At 46.5% G+C, this 26678-nt stretch overlaps 1 long non-coding RNA gene across 1 annotated transcript; it reads right to left on the bottom strand.

Moving 5' to 3' along the window:
* Positions 1-1730: 1730 nt before the first annotated feature.
* Positions 1731-22908, bottom strand: LOC120880881. Its single transcript, XR_005725143.1, has 3 exons — positions 22800-22908; positions 13681-13696; positions 1731-1742 (listed from the first exon to the last, which is right to left on the bottom strand). It is a non-coding gene; the product is annotated as an uncharacterized LOC120880881 (long non-coding RNA).
* Positions 22909-26678: the final 3770 nt, after the last annotated feature.

Here is a 26678-nt window from a genome sequence, read left to right as displayed (position 1 = left end):
CAGTTTTGTTGTGCAAGGAATTGACTGTAAGGCAATTTTGCCCTGAAAGATGGAGTAACTAGTTGACAGTTTGTTTTCAACTGATTGAAATGCATTAGCTTTTCTTCCAGTTATCGACATTAAAAAAAAAATCTACAATATTGATGCCTGGCAGATGATGACGGTTTGCTCCAAGAGTTGCCTTATTTTGAAACACTCTACATTGGAGGTGTAAGAGGCAGGGGGCCTTGAAGACACAGAGTTGAACCCACATGTCCCATAGAACTTTGGAACATCTCTCAAGGGACATGAGACATCATGCCAGAAACAATCAACAATATACAGGCTTTCCCAACGTAGGATAAAGCTCAGCTACCAACACTCATCCTAGTGTTTTAGAAGTAATTTATGGAATGGATAGATTCACAGTTTACACAATTTTTTCCCTGTTGATGGACATTTGGTTTGCTTTCAGTTTTTTTTTTTTTTTCTGTTATAAACCATGCTGCTCTGAAAATCCTTGTACACATCTCTTAGTGCACTTGTGTAGGGTCTTGAGGGTAGATACTAGGACATCAGATTGCCAGGTGGTAGGGGGTGTATAGTAGACGTATTAATAGAGCCAAACTGCCCTTCCAAAATGGATATACTTACCAGCAACATCTGCCTTTCCATTATCTTTGCCAACTCTTGTTATAATCAGTTTTAAACTTTGGCATTCTTTTGGGTGAGATTATCTCAGTTTTTAAAAACATCTGCATTTCTTGGGTTTTTAGTGAATCTGAGCGTCTCATGTTTATCCATCATCCTGCCCTGAATTGCCCATTATGACTTTTTTTCTATAAAAGCGATTGTCTTCTTTTTTGTTGTTGTATATGAATCTTTTCATTTAAATAAAAGTATTACGTTTTGATGTTGTCAAATTTAATTTTTTTCCTTTATGCTTTTAAATTTTTTAGGGGTTGATTAAAAAGTTTTCACATATAGTAAGTGCATTCGTATAGGTTCTTATGTACAATAAAAAAAATCCTATAAGGTTTTTGTATTTATATTTAATCTAATTGGATTTAACTTGTGCTTGTGATGTCTGTCTAGTCAAGGCTATGGTTTTTCCAGTGGTCATGTAGGGATGTGAGAGTTGGACTGTGAAGCAAGCTGAGCGCCAAAGAATTGATGCTTTTGAACTGTTGTGCTGGAGAAGACTCTTGTGAGTCCCTTGGACTGCAAGGAGATCCAACCAGTCCATCCCAAAGGATCTCAGCCCTGGGTGTTCATTGGAAGGACTGATGCTGAGGCTGAAACTCCAATACTTTGGCCACATCATGCGAAGAGTTGACTCATTTGAAAAGACCCTAAGGCTGGGAGGGATCGGGGGCAGAAGGAGAAGGGGACGACAGAGGATGAGATAGCTGGATGGCATCACCAACTCGATGCACATGAGTTTGGGTGAACTCCGGGAGTTGGTGATGGACAGGAAGCCTGGCATGCTGCAATTCATGGGGTCGCAAAGAGTCGGACACGACTGAGTGATGGAACTGAACTGAACTGAACTGTGATGTTGAAGGCCCAGGCTTAGTTTTCCAAATGGAAAGCTTACATTCTAACATGTATTGATGATCTGTTCAATGATTCGAAGTGCCAATTTTATTATGGAATAAAATTTGATATATATACATAAGTCTGTCTCTGATACTTAGTTTATCCTTGATTTATTTTTCTATTTATTCACTTATTAATATAAAATACTTGCCCTTTTAATTATGCTGGCTTTATAATATGTTTTAGTATTTGATTGGGCAAATCTTTCTCTTTTGTTTTTAAAATTGGCATGGCTCATTTTGTGCTTTTACTTTTCTTTTAAAATTTTGGGATGAGCTTGTCAAAGAAACTCCTGTTGGGATGTTGTTTCAGATTGTTCTGAATGTCTATATTAATTTTGGGGAAATAGAAAACCTTACAATCCTGGGTCCTTCTATCCAAGAGCATGGTATTTACCACCATTTGTTGAGTATGTTTTTAAACATTTGTTAGCAAAGTTTTATAGTTTCTATGAAAAGATCACATACCTTGTTAGGTTTATTTCTGGATCCTTTACAGTGTTTGTTGCCATGGAGAACTGAACCTTTTAAAAATGATGTCCTAATTGTTTCTGGCTGGCACACAGCAAAGCCACTGATATCTGTATCTTGATCTTGTATCTGCTCACTTCACTGAAACCCCTAGTTAGTCTTGTTTGTTATGATCTCTTAAAAAATAGATTATATATTCTGCAAATAATGAGAGTTTTCTCTAGTCTTCCCTGTATCTGTGTTTTTGGATCTCCTGGTTTTCTTCAATTTTACTATGGTGTATATGTGGGTGGGTTTTCCATTTAACTGCATTTTTTCTTTTTTCTTTTTGGCTTCCTGAATCTGAGAAATGCTGTCTTCAATAATTCAGGAAAACATCTCAGCCGTTTTCTCTCTGGTTGTTGCCTTGTCATTTTCTTTCTAATACTTCCCTCTGGAATTCTGATCAGCTGCATTTTAGTCATATTGCCCTATACGTCTTTGCCTTCACATTTTTCATTTTTTTCTCTTTGTCTGTAGTCTGCATGATTTCTTCTAGATCTCTCTTCTAGTTAATCAGTTCTATATTTCACCTTTGATTTAGAGCGTCCATTTTATTTTTTTAAATAATGGTTATATTTTTCAATTATAGAACTTTTCTGGTTCTTCCCCAAACTTCCCTGATCAAATTTGATAATCTCATGTTCCTCTTCATGATTTTAGTGCCTTTCTCCTAAAATCACATTTTGCATCTAAAGTTTCCATGTCTGTGTTCTTCGTGGCTCTCTTTCAGCACTTCATTCTTTCCATCAACCCTCACTCTTGTTCCCTTATGTGTGTTTAATGATTTTTGACCAGGGTTTCATATTTCTTGGAAAGTTACCCGTGGGATTCTTCTTTGAGAACGGAGTTAAGAGTATGTTCAGTCTGGAGGGATCTCTGTTTGCCTGGGAACACTGTCCACCTGGGCTCTGTTTTGGCTACAACCAGTGGTGCGAAGGATCTGAGCTCCCCACCCGGGGATGGAACCCGTACACCCTGCGTTGAGAACGCAGAGTCTTAACCACTGAAAGTCCGCACCTGGGGCCATTTAAAACAAAATTTTCATCTCAGAGTATTTCTCGTCACAGTGGTAGTCTGAAGTCAGGCTTGTGGTGCCCGCATCGGGACTGCTTCCTCTGCGGGTGTTTTCTCCCCCTTCATTCACCCGCTGAGCGAGTCACACTGTGTCCAGGCTTTGGGTGGGGGCCCCTGATCCCGTCACCCTCCCCACCCCCATTCCCTGGGATTGGCCTGCTCCAGCTGCCAGAACTAATACCACGGACCTGGAGTGGGTGGCCTTTCCCTCCTCCAGGGGGTCTTCCCAACCCAGGGATCGAACCCGGGTCTCTCGCATTGCAGGCGGATTCTTTACCAGCTGAGCCTCCAGGGAAGCCCAGCACCACAGAGCGGGTGGCTTAAATGGCAGCAGTTTAGTCTCTCGTAATTTTGGAGGCCAGAGGACTGAAATAAAGGCCCCCCAGGATAGACTCTTTCCAAAGGCTGCGATGGAGAAACTTCTCCACCCCCTCCCTGAACTTCTGGGGACTTGCTGGCAGTCTTTGGCCTCCTTGGCTTGTTGGCGCGTCACCCTGGCCTCTGCCTTTGCTCATCGTACGGTGCTCTCCCTGCGGGCCTGTCTGTGTCCAGGTGCCGTTCTCCTTTTTCATGACACCAGTCATATCGGAGTAGGGCTCACCCGAGGGACCCCATTTTGAAACTTAACGACACAACATTGTAGATTAATTATACTACAATAAAAATAAATTAAATGATAAATATTCATTAAAAAAGAACAGAAATCTTCTCAGCATTAGCATTAAACACTTAATAAAATAAAAATAAAAAACAAACAAAAAAACCCCTAATTAAATCTGCAGTGACCCTATGTCTGAAAAGGTTACATTCTGGTACCAGGGGTTAGGACTGCAATGTATGAATTTTGCAGGGGGACACAAAACGATAACCCCCCTCTTTTAGTCCAGACTTTACTTCCAGTGCACATGTGCATGGCCCATGAAAACGGACTTTCCAGGTGACTGGGGACTAGCAGATACCCCGGGTAAATGCCAACCCAAATTCCCACTTGCCTCTCTCATTGTTGACTTCTAAGTAATTCTCATAGTTTCCCACCAGGTCAAGGCATTTAAAAACATGTTTTGTTTTGTTTTTTAACATTTTTATCCATCATCTTAAGGTTCACAAAAGGAGTATTTTGTCACAATATCTACTCCAAAATATTCCTGGAAGTAGGAATTCCTTTTGGTGTAAAATGAATTCAGAAGTTCTACATGACTTCCTCTTGGAAAGAAGTAAAATTTTCAAATGATTGGCTTAATGTAATCAACATTTTTGAATACATCTCCCAATAACTCCTCATCCTAAAATAGCACAAGATAGGAAAGACATGAAAACTAAACAAAATATAATTCTGGCAGGAATTCTGTGTTTAGAAAAAAGAAAATATTTAGCGTGGGGTCTCTTCTGCCTGAACTGGTAGAATGCTGATATAAATTTGGAAGTCTTCAAGTTAGTTTTCTTTGCTGTGGCACATTTTTTGAAAGTTTGAAGTCATCCTTCACTAACTAAGTCATCCTTCATTTATCCCATTAGCAAACGTCACTGCTCCAGAATAAAGACCGTGTACCCACACTTCAGATCTGACTATAACCAGAAACTTTTAAGTAGTTTGGTGCTTATAAAGTCTTGTTGCATGTGCTAATTTTCCAAGTGGTGTATATCCTAGGGAAGATTTGTGCTTGTTCCTGCCAGCACATAGTTTCACAGTAACTCTGTTTTTTAAAAAAATTGATTTCATTTCCACCCACCTCTTTCTCAATCGCATAGCTAAACCTTAGCTTCTTTCTACAAACCTTCCCTCCCAAGGTTAAGGCCTCACCTTCACCAGGATTGCCTTGGTCCCTGGGGACATGTCTCTGCACAGATTCCTTGAAAGGACCCCTTTCCTCCCACTCTCATCGCTTGTAAAAATGGGATGCATTCTGAAGGATTTTTTTCGCTTGTCATTCAGCCCTCTCCTTTTCAGTTCTGCGTGGGTGAAGAGTACTTTGGCACGTGTTCGTTATTTCTGCCTGGTTACACTTCCTTTGGTTAAAGAGAAGACCAATATGGAAATAAGACACCTGTGCACCATTTCTATTTCTGGGCGACAGGACGGATTCTGAAAACGTGGCTCGTAGAACTTGCTAGAAATGCAAATTTTTTAGCCCTTCCCCAGACGTACTGAATCACAAGCTCTGGGTGTGGGGTCAGTCTGCTGGTCTGGTTTAACGAGCCCTCCGGGTGACTCTGACCCCCACTCAAGTCTAACGGCCGCAGGGCTACCATCTCCCTCTCCTACCTGTTTTCTCCTCCTGGGTGGGTGTGCAGCCCCTCTCTGGGTGCTGACGAGTGTTGGGGCCTCTTACTTACACGGGGAGGGGAAGGCAGGTTCCCTAAGAGCAAGTGGGCAAACACATAAGTTGTGGCATCTAACCACTTCCCTTCTAAGATTAGAGCCCATTTTTCTTAAAGACTTTTTCCTTTCTTTTTCTTTTTTCTATTTGACTGCACCACGCGGCATGTAGTATTTTCATTCCCTGACCAGGGATCAAACCTATGACCGCTGCCTTGGAAGCTCCGAGTCGTAACCGCTGGACCATCAGGGAAGTCCCTAAGATTAGAGCCTTGGAATAGGAAGAAAAGCAAGAATGAGAGCAAGCAGCCATTCAAAGCTGCCCAGTGCCACGGCCAGAGAAAGATAACTCTGGCCCTTTCAGAACCCATTTCACCTATCCTGGGGTGAGGTGCTGGAGGACTGTTGTCCATCCCTGACCCGAGCACGGTTTTGGAGGGTCTTCTAATTGGGTGTTTTCGCTAATGTTCACTGGCAGAGAATTTGTCTGTTGAGGGTTTTTAACTGTATCAGACTGTTTGACCCGATTATTAAAAAAAAACTAACAAATGTCAGTAATTCCAGTGGTTACAGGAGATGGCAGTTAATTTTTCCCTTGCATATGAGTCCAGAGTTGGGGTGCCAAGGTTTAGCCTAATGGCTCCATGATCACCAGGGACCCTGGCTCCATTTTCTTTCTACTTTACCCTCCTTTGTAGTACAATCCATGTACGAATGTGGGAGTTCACCATAAAGAAGGCTGAGCACCGAAGAACTGATGCTTTCAAACTGTGGTGCTGGAGGAGACTCTTGAGAGTCCCTTGGACTGCAAGGAGATGCAACCAGTCCATCCTAAAGGAGGTCAGTCCTGACTATTCGCCGGAAGGACTGATGCTGGAGCTCCAGTACTTTGGCCAACCCATTGGAAAAGACTATGATGCAAGGAGGGACTGAGGACAGGAGGAGAAGGGGGTGACAGAGAATGGATGGTTGGATGGCATCACTGAATCATTGGACATGAGTTTGAGCAGACTCTGGCATGTAGTGAAGGGCAGGGAAGCTTGGTGGGCTGCAGTCCATGGGATTGCAAAGAGTTGGACATGATTTAGCAATCGAAGAACAATAGTCCAATTCATGGTGTACGAATGGCTGCTTAACTTCTCAACATTACATCTAAATCCCAGCCAGCAAGAAAGAGGAAAAGAGAATGTATTCCTCCTTTAAGGACACATTCTGGAAGTTAAACATAAAATTTTGCTCACATTCTTTGACTGGTAGCTTGTCACATGACATCTCTAGTTGCCAGGGAGGCTGGGAAATGTAGTCTTGATTTTGTATGATCACAAGTCCCAGCTAAAAACCAGTTTTATTACTAAAGGAGAAGGTTAAGGACAGTTAGCAGTCTCTGCCTCATGGGTCTAATTTTAAGGGCTGTGGGTCACACCTACATCACTCCTGGCTTCCCAAATCTATCCCAGAGTCTCCTACCTGAGTTTTTTTGGCCAGTTCTGCCAACAGACTACCTCTCTGTCTTTCTCACTGCTAACTAGATTCACCAACTGCAAGAAATCACATGGGTCTTTTCAGGTGGTGAAGTTGGGGTGCCAACATTATACCACGCAACTCACTTTGGAGGCTTCTCTGAGGCTGCAAGAATCATTTTCTGATTCTCTGGGAGAGAGCATACTGTCATGGTCCTGTCAACATGGAGGCGAAGCAGTCTTTGCTGGGTCATAGATGTGGTCATGAATTTGGCATGGGTTCCAGCCACCACCAAGGGCATTCTAGGAAATCGGTCCTGAGCTGCTCAAAAGCTCCCATCTTTGGGCTTTTAAGTCCCCAAACAACTCTTGCTGTTGAGGCCTTGTGGACGTCCACGGGGATTAGCAACATCACTCTGTTCCCAAGCCTGTCCATCATTAAACACCATGAAGGTATATTCTACCCACTATTAAAGCAGTTGCCCTGGGCCATTGGGCTTTCTGGTGGCTCAGACAGTAAAGAGTCCACCTGCAATGTGGGAGACCTGGGTTCTATCCCTGGGTTGGGAAGATCCCCTGGGGAGGGCCTGGCAACCCACTCCAGTATTCTTGCCTGGAGAATCCCCATGGACAGAAGAACCTGGCAGGCTGCAGTCCATGGGGTGGCCAAGAGTCAAACACGATTGAACCACTAAGCGCAGCACAGCACAGCGCTAGACCATTACATCTCATACATATCACATATATCACAAATCTCTCAAAATTTTTGATGGCATTTAGCTCATATTAGAGGTTCTAGACACTGCTTAACTGTTGTTCAGTTGCTAAGTCCTGTCTAACTCTTTGTGACCTCATGGACTGGTCCTTCACCATCTCCTGGAGTTTGCCCAAACTCATGTCCATTGGTCAGTGATGCCATCCAGCCATTTCATTCTCTGTCGTCCCCTTCTCCTCCTGCCTTCAATCTTTCCCAGCATCAGGGTCTTTTCCAATGAGTCAGCTCTTCACATCAGGTGGCCAAAGTATTGGAGCTTCAGCTTCAACATCAGTCCTTCCAGTGAATATTCAGGACTGATTTTCTTTAGGATGGACTGGTTGGATCTCCTTGCAGTCCAAGGGACTCTCAAGAGTCTTCTCCAGCACCACAGTTTGAAAGCATCAGTTCTTTGTTGCTCAGCCTTCTTTAGGTCTAACTCCCCCTGGTGGCTCAGAACAGTAAAGAATCTGTACGTGACGACTGGAAAAGCAGGGATTATATACGCGTCCGCCTCTGTGGTAACAGTGGGGTCTACCATACTCCAGTACATCAAGTGGGTTCTCCAGAAGAAAGTCAGACATTAGTACCAGAAAGAGGAAGAGTGGCTGGGTTCCCATCAATAGCAGAGATGTCTCCACATGGCAGGTGCTGTATTTATTTATTTTACAGAAACCCAAAGTTTCGATTTCATTTAGAATTATAATTTGCTAAATTGGCCAATGGGACTTGGGAAAAAAGAAAAATCCTTAGCTTCTTTCCCCATGAGACTCAGAATCCCACTCTACCCTTGTCTCTCGTTCGTTTGAGACCAAAGGGAGTAGAGAGAAGCTGAGACAAACCTGTGGGGCCTGGAGGTGTGGAAAGAGGCCTGGAGCAAATTCCCTGTAAAGATTCCTAGCTTGCTGGGGCTTGAAATTCTTTTCACTGGGGGCTGAACCTGGTCCTGGCCTTTTTGCCTCTGGCCATGGGAATGAAATGGGTCAGGAAATGCTTGTGACAAATCCCCCAATAAACAGATGAGTCCACTGGAAGTTTTTAGAGGGAAAACGTTGCCCAGTAGTGTCTGCCTCTTCCACAGACCCTGAACCCATTATGCAAGGAGGAAAAAAGGAAAACAGAATAAAACCTACAGAGATGGGATTTCATTTCACCCAGAGCGTATGCCTCTGACTTCTCCAGGACAGACGCGACTCTGTAAAGTGAGGACCTTCTAGAAACGAGGCTCAGAGTGTCCCCTCAAACAACCTGCCTCCCAGGTGCCCACTGGACTGTGATCTCCACCTTAAGCCAGAAGATGCGTCCATTTGTCACTGTTATTCAGCCGCTCAGTCGCGTCTGACTCTGTGACCCCGTGGACTGCAGCACATCAGACTCCCTGTCCTCCACTCTACTTCCGTTGGATAAACCAGCAAATGATAAATCTTCATGTGGTTTTGAAAGACTTTTCATTATAGACAGTTTTAGTTTTAAACATACAAAAGTAGAGGGACTATTACAATGAACACCAATATACCCACTACTCAGCTTTCACAATTATCAACTCATGGACAATCTTTTTTTTTTTAATATGTATTTATTTGTGCACTGGGTCTTAATAGCTACATGTGAGATCTTTAGTTAAAGCATGTGGGATCTAGTTCCTCGACCAGGGATTGAACCTGGGCCCCTCGCATTGGGAGGGCAGAGTCTTAGTCATTGGACCACCAGAGAAATCCCTGGACAATCTTCTTTAATCTATATTTTTTCTACCCCATGAGATTATTTACAGACATATACTAGACATTGTAATATTTTTAAGTATTTTTTAAAAAAGATTTAAAAAATCATGAAACATGTATTAAATATTTTAAGAGTGTTACTGACTGACCTCCACAAATTCACAAGTTAGAATTAGATAAACCTGGCCAGAAAATAATTGTTTTCTTTCCCATCCCATCATCGCCCTTCCCCCAGAGTCAGTCAATCTCAATAAGAATAATTACAGAGAGATGTATGCGGACATCCTCAATGTCAACAGCGTAATCCCAACTATGGGCCTGAGATCCAAGAATCATGAATCTTTGCAGGCCAGTCCACACTAGCATGAGTTTCTCCTGCCCGTGTTGAAATCAAATTACCTCAACGTTGGGTTTGCCATGCATATCTTCCATTTTTTGCTCCCCTTGGCGTTCAAAATAGATCTCCGCTGTCTCTGGATTTCCTTACATGCTTCCCCCAGCAAAGTTGTGAAATACCAGGATGGTTACAGCAAAGACTTCTCTCTTCTGCAAACAGAGCCCGGAGTTCTGATGGATGGTGCTGACGGCACTGGGATGCTGTATCTCATGAAGATGAAGGAACATGTCCATTTTTTTTTCAGATCCACAGTTTCTTAGGCACTTGCTCTGGATGGTGGTTGGACGCATGCAGACTTAAAAAACAGATGATTCCTGTGCATAACTATGATATCGGAATAGATCCCCAAGGAAGTAACTATAAAGTGAACTTGAAAGTACTAATTAAAAAATGCATCACATCTGTAACTGGTTTACTGAAAAGTCTAAGTTTATTAGGGATACAATATGTTTTTAAAACTTCTGTTTAATCTCCCCTGCCTCTTTTTTAGTTGTGGCTCTTTCCACAAAATCATGACCAAATTCTAACTCTCTAGTCACCTTTGGGATCTAAGACCAAAGTCTGTTCAGTTAAAACACTTTAAACTTGGGGTAAAGGAGAGGGGGAAGGGATAATCAGAGAGTTTGGACAGACATTGAAACACTGCTGTATTTACAATGGATAACGAACAAGGACCCACTGTAGAGCACAGGGAACTCTGCTCACTGTTACACGGCAGCCTGGATGGGAGGGGAGTTTGGGGGAGAATGGACACGTGTTTATGTACGGCTGAGTCTGTTTGGTGTCCACCTGAAATTGTCACAACATTGTTAGCTATTCTCCAATATAAAATAAAAAGTTAAAAAAATTCAAGTCAACAACATTTATTCCCATAAGGTGATCTGATGACATAATTACAGGATTATAACCAATTAAAAAAAAAACCCTTTAAACTTGAACTTGACCTCAAGCTTGGCTCTTCCCTGCTCCCCACTGACAGCAGAGGCCAGGGCTGTGGGTCTGTCCATTTGGAAGGGAGCAGGGGTCTATTCTGAGATGCCTCCACCCACTTCTTTGCTAATTCATGCTCCTGGAGGGTGGGAGCCAGGCAGGACGTGTGAGGCGGGCGCTGGTCAAAGTTGGGGTCAGAGCAGGGAGGGGCCATGGGCTGGGCTCCCTCCGGTCTTCTCACCTCCTCGCTCTTTCACATGTAAGCCGGGACCCCTTGCACACAGCCTGGGGAGGGGGGCATCCCTATCTTCTTCCCAGGGACGAGAAACCAGGTGCCTTCAGGCTCCGAGGGAGAGGCTACTGGTGCCAGGCCTCCGACTTCACCAAAGCAGGTGAGTCCTCCCTGTGTGTAAGGATTACTACATCCTTTCTCTTCTGGGCACCATGCCCAAGCACGTCTCTCTTTTCCCCCTTGGTGGTTGGAGGTATAGAAGAGAGAAGTGTGAGCTGTGATCATCCTGGTATTTCACAGCTAATGTTGTCCGGGGGAGACATGCTCAAGTCGCTTCAGCTGTGTCCGACTCTTTGCAACCCCATGGACTCTAGCCCGCCAGGCTCCTCTGCCCATGGGATTCTCCAGGGAAGAACACTGGCGTGGGTTCCCATGCCCTCTTCCTGGGGATCTTCCCCACCCAGGGATTGAACCCATGTCTCCTGTGGCTCCTGCCTTGCAGGCAGATTCTTTGCCGCCAAGCCACTGGGGAAGCCCCGGTGTCTGGGGGATGCCTGTGAGGAAACCCAGAGATTTCTTCTGAATGCCAGGGGGAAGGAAGTAAAAATTGGAAGACATGTGTGGCAAACCCAGAGCTGAGGTCATTTGGTTTCAGAGCGGGAGGGAGAGACACACACGGGTGTGGATTTGTCTGCAACGATGCGCAGATCTCGGGCCTGTAACTGAGATAATGAAGAAGGAAAGCAAAGCCCGCTCCTAGCCTCCAAGAGCATCTTCTCAGAGATGCCTGCGCGGGCTTTGCTTGAGTAGCAGGAGCCGCACAGGCTGGTGAGCTCAGCAGCTCAGCACTCGGCCAGCCAGAGAGCAAGCTGCCCTCGAACCTTCCCAGAGGCACTGCATTGCTCTGGGTCTTCCTCTCTGAGCGGCATCTCACTTGATGTTAGGGACGGGAAACGCCCAGCCCCGACCCCCGGGGGTAGGGGCTAACTGTTTTCTTTCCCAGCCGGTCTCCATCTCCCTCTGCCAGCCCTCCTGTCCTGAGTGAGGGCTGGCGGGGAGCACCATCCTGCATAGGAGCTGCAAGTCCTGTGGGAAGGTGGGTGCAGCCTGTTTGAAGGTGCTCACTTTACATTGTGGGCGTTCCTAGTGCATTTTGACCTCAGCTCCTGCTTAAGGCACAATTTTGCTTCAACAGGAAAATTCTACGTCCTGAGCAGGCTTTTGCAGCTTGCTAAGCCCAAGTGTAGACACACATTCAGTGCAGAAGAGGCAGTGGAAAGAGACGCAGGCTTTGTGACAGGCTCTGTCCTGCTGGCCAGTGTTGTCTGGGGGTGTTGCCTAGAGTGAAGCATCCAGTTTTGAACTGTAAAATGAAAGATCCCTGGGAAAATTTTTGCACAAAAATTTAAAAGGTGATGGGGCTTCAGTATGTGTCTTCATAGGCCTGTGATTCCATTCACAAGCCCATGAAGATGGGGGCCAGAGCTGGCCTTGATATTTATCACACATCCAGCACTCACACGGCGCGTGTCCCAGAGTGGTCAGCCGATGCACCCTTTGCTGAATAGTTGAGTGAATGGAAGTAACTGGGGGCCACTCGTGATTGTATCCTTAGCAACTGGCTGCTCCCTGCAAACAGTTTCTGAACTGTTAATGTGTGTGCATCAAACTCTTCTAGGTTCCCCAGAAGTGATGAAGATGTTAATGCCTGTCCTCAAGTGGTTTATGATGAAGGGTAGGAGGCAGATTGGAACAACTACCATCACCGCTTCCAGCTTCCATATGGGAGAAAGAAAGGAGGCAGTCTCTGAAGGCAGCAAGAGTGGGTGGTGGAGAAGCCCCTGGCACAACTCCGACCCAGACACAGCCCTGATCTGAACTGTTGCCAGCGAGGCTGAACTCATTCCTTCACGTTCCCCTAGTATGACATGGGCAGGGGCGGTGGCACCCAGCTAGCAATGGGAGCGTCTCAGAAGCCTCCCAGTTCACAGTGATGGTGTTGGGAGAATATTCGCTGAACTAGAGGAGAGGTGCTTTGAGATGACAGCGCCCGTGGGTCGCTGTCTTGGATTCTCTTATAATCTACCTTCCTTTCCTGAAACTAGCCCTGCCGGAGTTTAGGTTTGAAATTAGCTCTGTTTTTCCCTCCTGTTTATAGATCATAAACTCCCTCCAAATTGCTTTCTCTTTGGGTCTCAATTACTTTGTCTACCAACGTCTGTCTAGTCAAGGCTATGGTTTTTCCAGTGGTCATGTATGGATGTCAGAGTTGGACTATAAAGAAAGCTGAGTGCAGAAGAATTGATGCTTTTGAACTGTGGTGTTGGAGAAGACTCTTGGGAGTCCCTTGGACTGCAAGGAGGTCAGTCCATTCTAAAGCAGATCAGTTCTGGGTGTTCATTGGAAGGACTGATGTTGAAGCTGAAACTCCAATATTTTGGCCACCTGATGTGAAGAGCTGACTCATTTGAAAAGACGCTGATGCTGGGAAAGATTGACGGCAGGAGGAGAAGGGGACGATAGAGGATGAGATGGTTGGATGGCATCACCAACGCGATGGACATGGGTTTAGGTGGATTCCGGGAGTTGGTGATGGACAGGGAGGCGTGGCCTGCTGTGGTTCATGGGGTCGCAAAGAGTCGGACACGACTGAGCGACTGAAGTGAACTGAACGGAACTTGGGTCTCAATATAGAGTCAGATGACTAAGTTTTCCATGTACCTGCTGGCTAGTGGATGAACCAGCTTTTGAGAGCAGTAACTGGAGCAGGTGGCCCCTAAGAGGGGAAGTTAGTGGTGAGGATTTCAGACCTGGGCAGACTCACGGCGAGGGGTGGGGGTGGGGAGGCCTGGTATTTTGGGGTGTCAGTTGTAGATTCCCTACCCTTCAGAGGGCGGTCCTTCACTCCTCTGAGGCCCATCCATGCCCCCAGGATCCCTACCAGCACCCCCTAGCCCCGAGGGACCCGAAGGCAACTCTCCTGTGAGAACAGATCCCTGGTCTCACTGGGGACCTCGGGAATCAAGCGAAAGGCGGGAGAGAGACTGACCTGCCCGAGGAAAGGATGCCCATGTGGGTGCTGGAGGGGCACGTGGCCGTAGCCTCGCAGTCCCATCTGACCACGGACAGGCCGCTGAGTGGAACTTCAAATGCAGTAATCAGGCCCCCAGAGGAAGACTCGGGTGCAATGAATGGGGTGAGGGTTGCCAGACTGGCCCTGAGAGGGCGCAGCCCTGCGCCAGCCGCGGATTTGATCCTCCGCGGACGGATGCCCCGTGAGCTGCGGGGAGCCAGTCCCCGGGGCTGCTTTCACTTATTTGGAACACCCAGACCACATCCTGTCGGTCTAAAGGCTCTCACTCCATGCCGTGTGAATATTTATGCGCTCAGTGTGTCAAGCTGGCTGGTGGCAAGGACCGCAGCAGCCAACAGCGGGAAGAATGAGCCCGGAATTAAACGCGTACTTGGCGGCTGTCTTTGGAAGGCGCCTCTGAGGGATCTCGGAAATGTTTTCCAGCTGTTACTTCCTTTCTGAACGATCTGAGCCTAATTCAATTTGTGGCACCTTTCTCCTCTCCAGATTTTTTTTCCAAAGGCAAATCCCGCGGATGTGGCTCTCTACAATCTGTATGGAAGGTCTTGGCTGAGATTTTTAACTGAATTGTAAATGAATGATCCCGTTGGTACAGAGGAGAAGTATTCTGCAGGACACGGGCTTTCAATCACATGGCATGATGGCAGACTAGTGAGACGCCGTGCGTTATCTCTAGGATTCTGGGGGAGGAAGGTCAACGGCGGTCTCCGAGCCAACCCGGGGCTGATCCAGGATATAACTGTATTTGTGGGGGGAGGGGGGAGGCAAAGCAGAAAGCGCCCCAAACGCCCATGGGCTACAGCTAAAGAAAAAAAAAGGAAAACACCCAACAAAACTTGACTTTGGAAACAGTTCCACTCTCACATATCATAAAAACTGTTTATACAACAAAACAGGACTCCATAGATACAACTTTCCTTCTGGCTTAATCATTTCTCCACCCAGCTTCCACTCCCCGTGTGGCTGGCAGGTCAGAGACAGAAGGGGATAAGAAGCCACAGAAGAGAGACTGGAGAAATTAGAATTCAAAACACAAGCTGTCATCCCGCCAAAGACCTGCCAGAGATGGCCAAGAATCCCGAGCCCCTGACTCGCCCGGGGTGGGGATGCTGGTGAAGACTGCGCACGGCGGGCACCAGCTGAGCCGACCGGCTGCCGGGACCTCCTCTCTGTCCCGTCTCTGGGAGCCAGGCCTGCCCAATATTAGCAACCTGCACAAAGCTGGCGTCCGCCATCCTCCCAAGTCCCCAGCGGGGTCTCCATTCTCCCTCTAGACACTTCTTTCCCCTTTCGCTAGCTTTCAACTTGATTCCTCATCGAATGCTAATGGTGAGATAAGTTTTATTTGAAGGTGTCTTCGGATGTGGCATTTCCCAAGGAAACCATATTTTCTTGAGCAAGTAGTAGGCACAAGGGATTGTGTAATTGGACTATAATAGCCATATGTGCATCCCTGACTCCTGTCAGAATCCTAAATTAATCACATCCTCTCCTGATCCTATCTAAAGCCCAGAGTAACACTCCTGCACGACAGATGGGTCCCTCCTACTCAGTGTGGTCACAGAGCAGCAGTGGTGACGTCACCTGGAGCTTGTTAGAATGCAAGTCTAAGGCCGTACCCTCCCCAGAGCTGCGGAATCAGAATCCTCACCTGCAAAGCCCCGTCCCTGCTCTGTGACTCTGATTCAGGGACACGGTAAAGTTTGAGAAGCAGGTGGCCCAAGCAAGTGCTTTTCAGACTATGGGCTGCCCCTCCTTCTAAGTCATAAAATCAATTTAGTGTTTGTGAGGATTTTTGTTTTAAATGTAATCATGCCGAGAACACATGACTGCATCATTACATAGTAAGGGTAAATCTTATGAAATCTGTTTCAGTTATTACTAGTGTTGGGTTACTGTGCAGAATGTGTGTTTTTCTACTGAGTCAATGTCAAAAACGTTTGAAAGCTGCTGATCTTAATGATCTGGTTGGCTGTTTACTCAAGGCTTTATCCTTTCCTTAAGTTCACCCATCCGACACACACTCGAAGCTCAGGAAATCAACCCCTTGCAGAGACAGTGAGTGAAAACATGCTTTCTTCTGCTCCCTTTCTCCATGAGGCTTCCTAAGAAATGGTTTTGTATGTTGGTCAGTGACTAATAATCATCTGATATATTCCTATTAGAAAAGAAAAAAAGCCTTCTCTGAAGAATAACATGTTTCCTTCTTTTAGAGAATGTGTTGTTTAATCTATTGTATTTCTCTTTGAGTCTTAATTCCCAGTTATCTTTGGGCCATACCCAATACCATGTAATAGTAACTATAAGAGTTTTGTACGTCTTTCATTTCCTTGAGAATATATGTTGATAGTCTCTGTGCATTTGCTAGTCACCTTGTATCAGAAGGTCAGAAAAGTTGGCAATTCCATATACATTAGGAAATTACACTGTGGAAGCAAGTGGGTGATCTTGGCCTTCTGTATCATGGAGGCCCGTTCTCTGCAGTCATGTTTGATTCCAATGTGTGGGGAGAATGTGGGCTGATTGGCTGAGCTGTATGTATCCTATAGGATGAATATGATGGTAAATTAACATGCTTTGAAATATACCTGTTACAAATGTTTTAGCTGTGTGACCTTGGGCATGCTATTTTAACTCTCAGTGTATGACTACATTAAAGATGATAAAAGTACCTGCCTTATAGGGTTTGGGGAAGACTAAATGTGTAATTCTATCAAATTCACTATAAAACATTGATCAGAGTCCTACTGTGTCCTGGGCATGAGAGCAGATGCTGGGAATACAGCAGAGAAAAACAGAAAGTTCCTTCCCCCAAAGTCTCTAGTCTAACGAGGAAGCAGACACCAGACAAGCAGCAAGTTCTCATGGAGGGAAACAGTCAGGAAACAAGGAACTTCCTTCAACTGTTCCCAGCGGGTTTCCCTGCTTCCGCCTTTGCCCCTTCAAGACCTTGCTCTGGGCCAGAAGGAAGCGTGCAGTCCTAACAAAGGCCCCTGAGGCTCTCCGTGGGCCCAGCGGCCTCCCCAGGCATCTCCTACTCTGTCCCGGCCGCACTGAGCCTGTGCCTCTGTGTGAGCGTGCCGAGCGGGTCCTCCTCAAGGTGCATCTCCGTGGGTTGTTCCTGGCCAGCATCGCCGTGGCTCACTTCTCCACGAAAGCCTCTGCTCACAACCCCTTTGCTGGACGGTCTTCCCAGAAGGCCCCACCTAAGATACACACTCCCACCCTCCACTGCTATACTCCTCTACCCTACTTAATTCCCCCCCATAGCTCTTTTTAACACCTTATACATACTGTGATGGCCTATTTTATGTGTCAACATGGCTAGGCCTAGTATTTGGTACCATCATCTAGATATGTGAGCAAACATGATTCTGGATGTTTCTGGGAAGGCACTTTTTAAAGATGAGATGAGCATTTAAATCAGTAGATTTTGTGTAAAGCTCCTGTAATGTGGATGGGCCTCATCGACTCAAAGACCTTAACAGAAAAACACTGACCCTGAAGAAGGAATTCTGCTAGGATCCATCTTTAGAATCAAACTGCAATATCCGCTCTTCCCTGGGTCTCCATGATGCCAGCCTACCCTACAGTTTTAAGACTTGCCAGCTTCTACAATCACTGCAAGCCAATTCATTAAATCTGTGTGTGTGTACATATATATATACACATCTATATTTACCTATCCATCCACCCACATATACCCCACTCCAGTACTCTTGCCTGGAAAATCCCATGGACAGAGGAGCCTGGTAGGCTGCAGTCCATGGAGTCACTAAGAGTCAGACAGGACTGAGCGACTTCACTTTCACTTTTCACTTTCATGCATTGGAGAAGGAGATGGCAACCCACTCCAGTGTTCTTGCCTGGAGAATCCCAGGGACGGGGGAGCCTGCTGGGCTGCCGTCTCTGGGGTCGCACAGAGTCGGACGCGACTGAAGTGACCCAGCAGCAGCAGCCACCCACATATATGTATCCTATTGGTTATGTTTCTCTGCAGAACCTTAAAACATGTCTCTGTTTGTCTTCCTAGACCAAAAGGCAGACTCTCGACACCAGGGTCTTTGTACCATCCCTGTTCTACCTTTGGCCCTCAGTAAACTTGTTTTGCATGAAGGGAGCCAATTAAGAATTTCACATTGGAAAAAAAAAGCTGTTAAAGGAAATAAGCAGGGTGACAGGGGTCAATGGGTAGGGAGAACAGTTTCTTCTTGTACTGGGTTGAATAGGGTCCCCCTCAAAATTCTCGTCCACCTAGAACCTCTTGATGTGACCTTATGTGGAAATAGGGTCTTTGCAGATATAACTGAGATGAGGTCATCATGGATTAGGGCAGGTTCTTATCCAATAAGCAGTGTGTTTAAAAGAAGGGAAGATAGACACACAGAACACACAGGAAGAAGAACGCTTCGTGAAGGCCTGGGACACACAGACACGGAGGTAGAACAACACGTGACGTCAGAGACACGCAGGGCCCAGGACTGCCGCAACCCCCAGAAACTAGTGAGATGCGTTCGATGGCCCCTCTCGCAGGGCCTCCAGAAGGTGCCCGCCCTGCTGACCCCCACTGGACTTCCAGCTCCCGGAACTGTAAGAAAACATATTTCTGTTGTTTAATCCCCCGGTCATGGGACTTTGTTCCAGCAGCCCCAGGAAACAAACATGCATCTCTATCAGTTCCCCTGAACCTTGCAGCTCACCAGCAACTGCCCCCCCCCCCCCCCCGCCGCACTGGCCGAGTCGCCTGTTGTGTGTGGAGCCCCCAGCAACTGAGCGCAGGTTCCCACGTGGCCCAGCTGGTAACTTCGTTATCCAGATGTGGGCAGGTGGTGAGAATCTGCACCCGAGCTGGGGAGCGGTCCAAAAGCACAGGCAGCCTTTTCACAGCTGTAGTGGCCTGGCTAGGAGGAAATGAAGCTCAGACTCTGCCAGAAACCAAGACGGGGGCACCTGAGGTAACCAGCCAACTGCACGCATGGAATAACCCCAGGCAGTCATCTAGCTATTGGTTCACTAAGCTGATTTTTCCGTGAGGAAGGCTGGAAACATCCTATAGGGAAGGGGTCTTGGGGATCCCCATCGGCTGCTCTTCCATTCAGTGGGTTCATGAAGCTTTTCTCTGCGAGGGCTGGCGGTCTCGTGTGGCCCTGGCGTGGCTGTGTGTGTGAGACGTTCTGCGTGCATGGGGACGGAGAGGAGGGCCTCGTGGGCACGAGCTCTTACCCAACGCTTTTCATTCATAGCACTTACCGCAGCTTGTAACTGCATAGTTCTGTAATTGATTCATTTTGCCTGGAAGGTTCTGTGTCTGTTTTGCCAAAAGTCTCTAGAAGGATGGGGATTATGGCCCTTTGCTCCCCCGTGTCTGGTCGCACAGTGCAGTGTGCAGCAAACAAGCATTTGATAAATATTTGCTAAAGAAAAGTGAGATGTATAAACACAAACTAATCTGGGGGGTGTTTAAGGCACCTTGATAAAGAGTGCTACATATTGCTTAGAAATAGCCTTTCCTTTTATTATGTAACTCCACCTCCCATGTGGCCCAACTGATGAGAATCCCTTTCTTATCTTCACACAAGGGAATTTCAGCTACCATGCATGGGGCTTTTCCCCCAAACTCTATTTTCACCTCTTTTTTTAGGTAGTCAGCTTTTTTTTCCCCTCCAAAGGAAACTTTACATGACTTCTAACTCCAAACCAATTGACGGATGACTTGGTCATGGTGCAGTGGGAGGCCGGGGTTGGGGTGGGGGGATGCCCTCACAAGCTTCCCCTAAAGCATCTCCAATGGTCTTCAGAGAGTTCCAGGTTGAAAAGCCCACCATGGGGGTCCCAGGGGATTACCCCAACTGGGGAGGTGAGCCTCTGAGACTCAGATTCAGTGGAAGCTGGGTCCTAAGACTTTGGCTCAGGCTCAAATGCTGGGACCACAGCCAGCCCCCCAGGGGGTAGCCTACCCAGAATGCAGGTTCTGGCTCCTAAAAGAAACATCTTTCTCCATCACCTTGTATACAGACTTCTTTAGAACTGGGTTTCAGGACAAAACACAGCACAACCAAGTAAGAAAAATAACTTTGTTATTAGGTGTATATCATCTTATCAAAAGCACTTCATAGTATCACATCGATAACTGAACACTAGCTCAATTGTTATAGGGACCTGTTATAAATAATGAACACAGCTACTGAAGTATATGGCTAGGCACTGGAAATAAAAATGGAGTCACGACACGCATGGAATTCCCCAGGGTGCTTGCTTTGAGGATCTCACCTAAAGAATGTGAGGTCCCTGGGGGAATGTATAAAAGGGTCTTTCTTTTCTAGGATATCTCTAAGGTGGTATTTGTTGCAGGAGTATGTGAAGTCCAAGGTTTTATGCTTTAACAATTACAGTCAGTTTTTCTTTCTCAAATGGAAAATTATTTTTTGATTTCTTGTGAAACATGCATGCTAACTGTGCCAGGAAAATTTTCATCTGTTTCCCTGAACTCATTATTAAAAACTTCAGATGGCTCTATTCTACTAGTTGTTTGGCCTGGATTCCTGTGGATAAATTTCCTTTTCAGGGAAGGTTATCTGAAAGATGTTAAGGTTACATACTGAGGCTGCTCCGTGACAGGCTGGAGTGGGGGGAGGGGGGAAGTGAGGAGGGGTCTTCTGTCAACCCAGGGAGATACCAGGCAGCTGGTCACCAAGGATACTGTCCTCCGCGTGCCTGGCACCTGGTGGAGAACATGCCCTCTGCCCACACCAAATGCCAGCATGCACTTGTTCTTTCCCTGCTTGGCTGTGAAACACACTTGTCTGAGTTTATACTAGAAATGACTTTAGTTGGCCAGTTCATTCTGTGGCAGGTGTTAGAAAATACAGAAGGAGAGATAAGACAGCCTTCCTTTAGCATCGCCCCCAGGCTTTGGCATCGTGAAGCTTGTAATGTCTCCCTTTGCAATTGGAAAGGGAGGAGGATTTTCTTAAACTAAAATGCATCCCCTCCTATTTTGGATAGGAGAATTTTATGTCCATTGCTTTCTGAAACAGAGCCAAATCTATAAAGTCCTATTCTAAGTTCTAGTTATCAGAGTGCAAAAGGCTGAAATCAACATTTCTGGGAAAGACCTTTCCCTCCATGAAACACGAAGCAGATCACTCAGACTAACACATTTTATGCCCCCTTCCCCCCCGAAAGCCTATTCTATTAGGTTCTAAGCAGAAGTCCTGTTTAGACAGTGAAGCTTTGGTTTTCCATCCATAGCTAAAAGATATATTAGGAATAACAATGCATTATTTTATCTTATCTTTGAAAAATATAGTTTGGGTATACAGAATATCTATTTTATCCTATGGTAGTAGTCCAAGTTTGGGAAATATGAGGATAAATAATTATTTTACAAGTTGTCCAATCCAGCAGATTGAGATGATAACATACAGGTTATTGTATATTTTGCCAGAAAATACTATCCAGAACCGTCTCATAAATCCCAGATATTACCACCTTCCATTCATTCTGTTATTCCATTCATTCTGTTAATATATTATCCTAGCTTCTGGCCAAACACACAGTTTAGTTCCATTTTATGAGTACTCAATAATATAGAAGAAAAACCCCTGATATTTCTACATACAATTCACTATTTAAAAGGTAATAAAATTCCTCATTAAAAAAATTAAAGATGAAGCTCATTTCTCATAGAGCCTATGCATTTTTTTTTTTTTTTTTTAGCATTCATCCATCCGCACACTTTAAATACTGCATTCCACAAGCAGGCAAACATTAAATACATTCCAGATGGGAATCAACATCTGCTGAGTTCATCTCTGGGAATCCGCGGTGGGGGAGGGCTCCTGCTGTGAAGATTAGGTTCCGGAGAGACTGAAGGGGGCAGGAGGGATCCCAGGAAAGGAGCTCAGAGGAGGCGTCTGCGATCAGCAGCTAGGGACTTGGCGGAGGAAAGAAGCAATGGAGTCAAGTGTTGGTGAGAAACTCGGCCACTGGCTGGCTGACGGAGCCCTGCTTCTAACAGGATGGGGGCGAGCGAAGAAAGGCTGGTGCCACTTCAGACTTGCACACGTGGCCCTTCCTGCCGTTCTAAGGAAGACAGAAGTGGTCACAGAGCAGCCACCGTGATTGTCTTTAAATAAGCTCTCCCGGGAGAGTGAAACGATGGCGGCACCAAAGGAGATGGAGAGAGAGAATTAAACACGAACCACCGGGAAACTCAGGGGACGCTGCAGGGTACGAGATGGGAACACGAGCAAAGAGAAGCTGTAACGGTGGGCTCGTGTGATGCTCAACACACGGGCAGAGGGCTCCTGAATGGGCCCATGAAACACCGTCCTGGGTGTCAAATGACAAAGCAGACAGGAAGAACCGGTAAGCTGCCCGTCAAGACCACGAGCTCCCCCAACAACATTCCAAAGGAGCAGGTGCTCCTACGGGTCCCTTGAGCACTTGCTCCTGGGGATCCAGAGAAAGCCTTTTTCTGGAATGTGGGTCCTAAAGGGACCCAGAGGTGTAAGAGCAAACACGACTCCAGGGGAGGTTTGGGAATATAGTTTCCAACTGCGTCCTGTGTTTGCCGGGGAAGGGAAATCAAGAAGCCCTACAAGAACTGGGACTTGGACTAAATTATGGAAAATTAAGGAAAAATGGGAAGGGTGGGAAGGACTTTTTTGGCAAATGAGGAAGACTATTGTTTTTCCACTCCCCATTCAAGCGATCTTTCAATTATACTGGCAAGCTTGGCTGGCCCCAGACAAGGGCTTCTAATGCCTGTGCTTCCTTGCCCAGTTGTGTCTGACTCTTTGTGACCCCGTGGACTGTAGCCCGCCAGCCCCCTCTGTCCATGGGGATTCTCCAGGCAAGAATATTGCAGCGGGTTGCCATGCCCTCCTCCAGGGGATCTTCCCAACCCAGGGGTCAAACCTGGGTCTCCTACATGAGGGCAGATTCTTTACTGTCTGAGCCACCAGGGAAGCCCAGGAAAACTGGAGTGTGGAGCCTGTCCCTTCTCCAGGGGCACTTCCTGACCAGGGATTGAACTGGGGTCTCCTGCCCTGCAGGCAGGTCTTTTACCAGCTGAGCCACCAGGGAGGCCCTTAATTCACCTGCTTCTGTGGTGCAGAGGTGCCCCTGCCCAAGGTTCTCTTGTTTATCCCTCACCATCTCCCCACTCCCCTGCCAGCAACTGAAGCCAAGCAACCTCCTTCCAGCCCTGAGCTCCGCTGTCCATTGAGTCAACCTGGAACATAGCCTAAAAGCACCTGGTGGGCACCTGGTCACAGCCAGGAAACTCTGCACCTCTCCCCAAGGGTCAGGTGCCTTTATTTAACAAATAATCTTGTGGTTTACTAAGCAAGCCCACTCATTCAATCAAATATTGGGTTGGCCAGAAATTTCTCCAACATTCGGGAACTTTTTGGCCAGCCTAACAGCTTTTAAACGTCCTGGCAAACCAGAAGCTCACTGTTCTTACGTGAGCCAGGGCACTGCACTCACTCACTTTTTGTCTTGAAAACAGCATTTATTTCTACAGCAGGACTAATTTTCTTCTTTGAATAGGATACTTATAGGTAAGTGTGGCATGAACCCTTAACAATCACGTGTGTGCGTGATAAACTGCTTCAGTTGTGTCTGACTCTGTGCGACCCCAAGAACAGTAGCCCACCAGGCTCCTCTGTCCATGGGATTTTCCAGGCGAGAATACTGGAGTGGCTTGCCTTGCCCATCTCCAGGGGACCTTCCCAACCCAGGGATCAAACCTGCACCTCTTACATCTCCTGCACTGGCAGGCGGGTTCTCTACCACTAGCACCAGCTGGGAAGCCCTTAACAGTCATATCTGAGCGTTACTACGTGGCCACTTACAGGGCAGTCTATATGGGACTGTGATTTTTCTCCATCTATTCTAATCTCTACTCTTCTGTCTTTAATCAAAATTACTAAAGTATTCGTTGCTCAGTTATGTGCAACTCTTTGCAATCCCATGGACTGTAGCCTGCCAAGTTCCTCTGTCCATGGGATTCTCCAGGCAAGAATACTGGAGTGGGTTGCCATTCTCTTCTCCAGGGGATCTTCCTGACCCAGGGATGGAATGTGGGTAAACAAGGTTGGGTAGGAGGATAGAATATTTTAAATCTGTCAGATTGACAAGGAAAAAGAATTACCCACCGAGGCAAATATAGATTGCCGTCTCCCTCTTTTCACTGAAAATGGGTAATTTTGATATGGAGGTATAGCAGTCTATTTTGGGACATGTATCTATATATTTTTCAAATAAGTAAACTAATTCTGGAGCGACTGTGAGGAGATACGCCATGTCCAAGGTCAAAGGAGAAGCCCCAGCAAGATGGTAGGAGGGTTGGGTTCACATTTAGAATCAAACCCCATTCCCGCCAGAGACGCTCAGAGCACTCAAACAAGGGCGCCAGGACCCAGGGACGCCACAGAGGCGGAGCCCGAGCTGTGTGCGCGCCTCCTGGGGAGGCCCGGGGGGGCAGCGGGCTCCCGCAGGGGCAGGGGCTGGGGCTCTGGGCGCCGCAGACCTGGGCATGGCAGGCGCTCTCTTGGAGGAGGCAGCCGTTCACCCACCACAGAGCCGTCAGAACTCACTCGGGACCGGGAAACAGGCTCTTGGAGGGCACGGGCAGAACCGTGTGTGCACCAGGACCCGGGAGAAAGGAGCAGTGACCCCACAGGAGACGGACCCAGACTTGCCCGGGAGAGTCCAGGAGTCCCCGGTGGAGGCGAGGGGCGGCGGCGGGCTGCTGCAGGGTCCGCACAGAGTGTAGCAGGGCATCATGGGACCTTTTGAAGGAGGCCGTTATCTTCATTCACTTCACCAAAGTTTGGCCCCAAGGCAATGAACAGGGAGGGAACACAGCCCTGCCCATCAACTGAAAACAGGACTAAGGATTTACTGAGCATGGCTCACCCCCACCCCCAATCAGAGCAAGAGCCAGTTTCCCCCTCAGTCAGTCTCTCCCATCAAGAAGCTTCCATAAGCCTCTTATCATTCTCCATCAGAGGGCAGACAGACTGAAAATCACAATCACAGAAAACTAGCCACTCTGATCACAGGCACCACAGCCTTGTCTAACTCAATGAAACTAAGCCATGCCGTGTGGGGACACCCAAGATGGACGAGTCACGGTGGAGAGGTCTGACAAAACGTGGCCCACTGGAGAAGGGAATGGCAAACCACTTCAGTATTCTTGCCTTGAGAACCCGATGAACAGGATGAAAAGGCAAAAAGATAGGACTCTGAAAGAGGAATTCCCCAGGTCGGTAGGTACCCAATATGCTACTGGAAATCAGTGGAGAAATAACTCCAGAAAGAATGAAGGGATGGAGCCAAAGCAAAAACAACACCCAGTTGTGGATATGACTGGTGATGGAAGTAAAGTCTGATGCTGTAAAGAGCAATATTGCATAGGAACCTTGACTGTTAGGACCATGAATCAAGGCAAATTGGAAGTGGTCAAACAGGAGTTGGCAAGATATTTTTAGGAATCAGTGAACTAAAATGGACTGGAATGGGTGAATTTAACTCAGATGATCATTGTATCTACTACTGTGGGCAAGAATCCCTTAGAAGAAATGGAGTAGCCCTTATAGTCAACAAGAGAGTCTGAAATGCAGTACCTGAATGCAATCTCAAAAAGGACAGCATGATCTCTGTTCATTTCCAAGGCAAACCATTCAATATCACGGTAATCCAAATCTATGCCCCAACCAGTAATGCTGAAGAAGCTAAAGTTGAACAGTTCTATAAAGACCTACCAGACCTTCTAGAACTAACACCCAAAAAAGATGTCCTTTTCATTATAGGAGACTAGAATACAAAAGTAGGAAGTCAAGAAATACCTGGAGTAACAGGCAAATTTGGCCTTGGAGTACAGAATGAAGCAGGGCAAAGGCTAACAGAGTTTTGCCAAGAGAACTCACTGGTCATAGCAAACACTCTCTCCCAACAACACAAGAGAGAAGACTCTACACATGGACATCACCAGATGGTCAACACCGAAATCAGATTGATTATATTCTTCACAGCCAAAGATGGAGAAGCTCGATACAGTCAGCAAAAATAACACCGGGAGCTGACTGTGGCTCAGATCATGAACGCCTTATTGCCAAATTCAGACTTAAATTGAAGAAAGTAGGGAAAACCACTAGCTCATTCAGGTATGACCTAAATCAAATCCCTAATAATTATACAGTGGAAGTGAGAAATAGATTCAAGGGATTAGATCTGATAGAGTGCCTGATGAACTATGCACAGAGGTTCGTGACATTGTACAGGAGGCAGGGATCAAGACCATCCCCCAGAAAAAGAAATGCAAAAAGGCAAAATGGCTGTCTGAGAAGGCCTTACAAATAGCTATGAAAAGAAGAGAAAGGCAAAGGAGAAAAGGAAAGGTATACCCTTTTGAATGCAGAGTTCCAAAGAATAGCAAGAAGAGATAAGAAAGCCTTCCTCAGCGATCAGTGCAAAGAAATAGAGGAAAAACAACAGAATGGAAAAGACTAGCGATCTCTTCAAGAAAATCAGAGAAACCAAGGGAACTTTTCATGCAAAGATGGGCTCGAGAAAGGACAGAAATGGTATGGACCT

The sequence above is a fragment of the Oryx dammah genome, unplaced genomic scaffold (assembly GCF_014754425.2).
Source record: "Oryx dammah isolate SB20612 unplaced genomic scaffold, SCBI_Odam_1.1 HiC_scaffold_22, whole genome shotgun sequence".
Classification (NCBI taxonomy): domain Eukaryota; kingdom Metazoa; phylum Chordata; class Mammalia; order Artiodactyla; family Bovidae; genus Oryx; species Oryx dammah.
The sequence above is the reverse complement of the archived record's forward strand: the minus strand, read 5'-3'. Positions and strand labels throughout refer to the sequence as shown.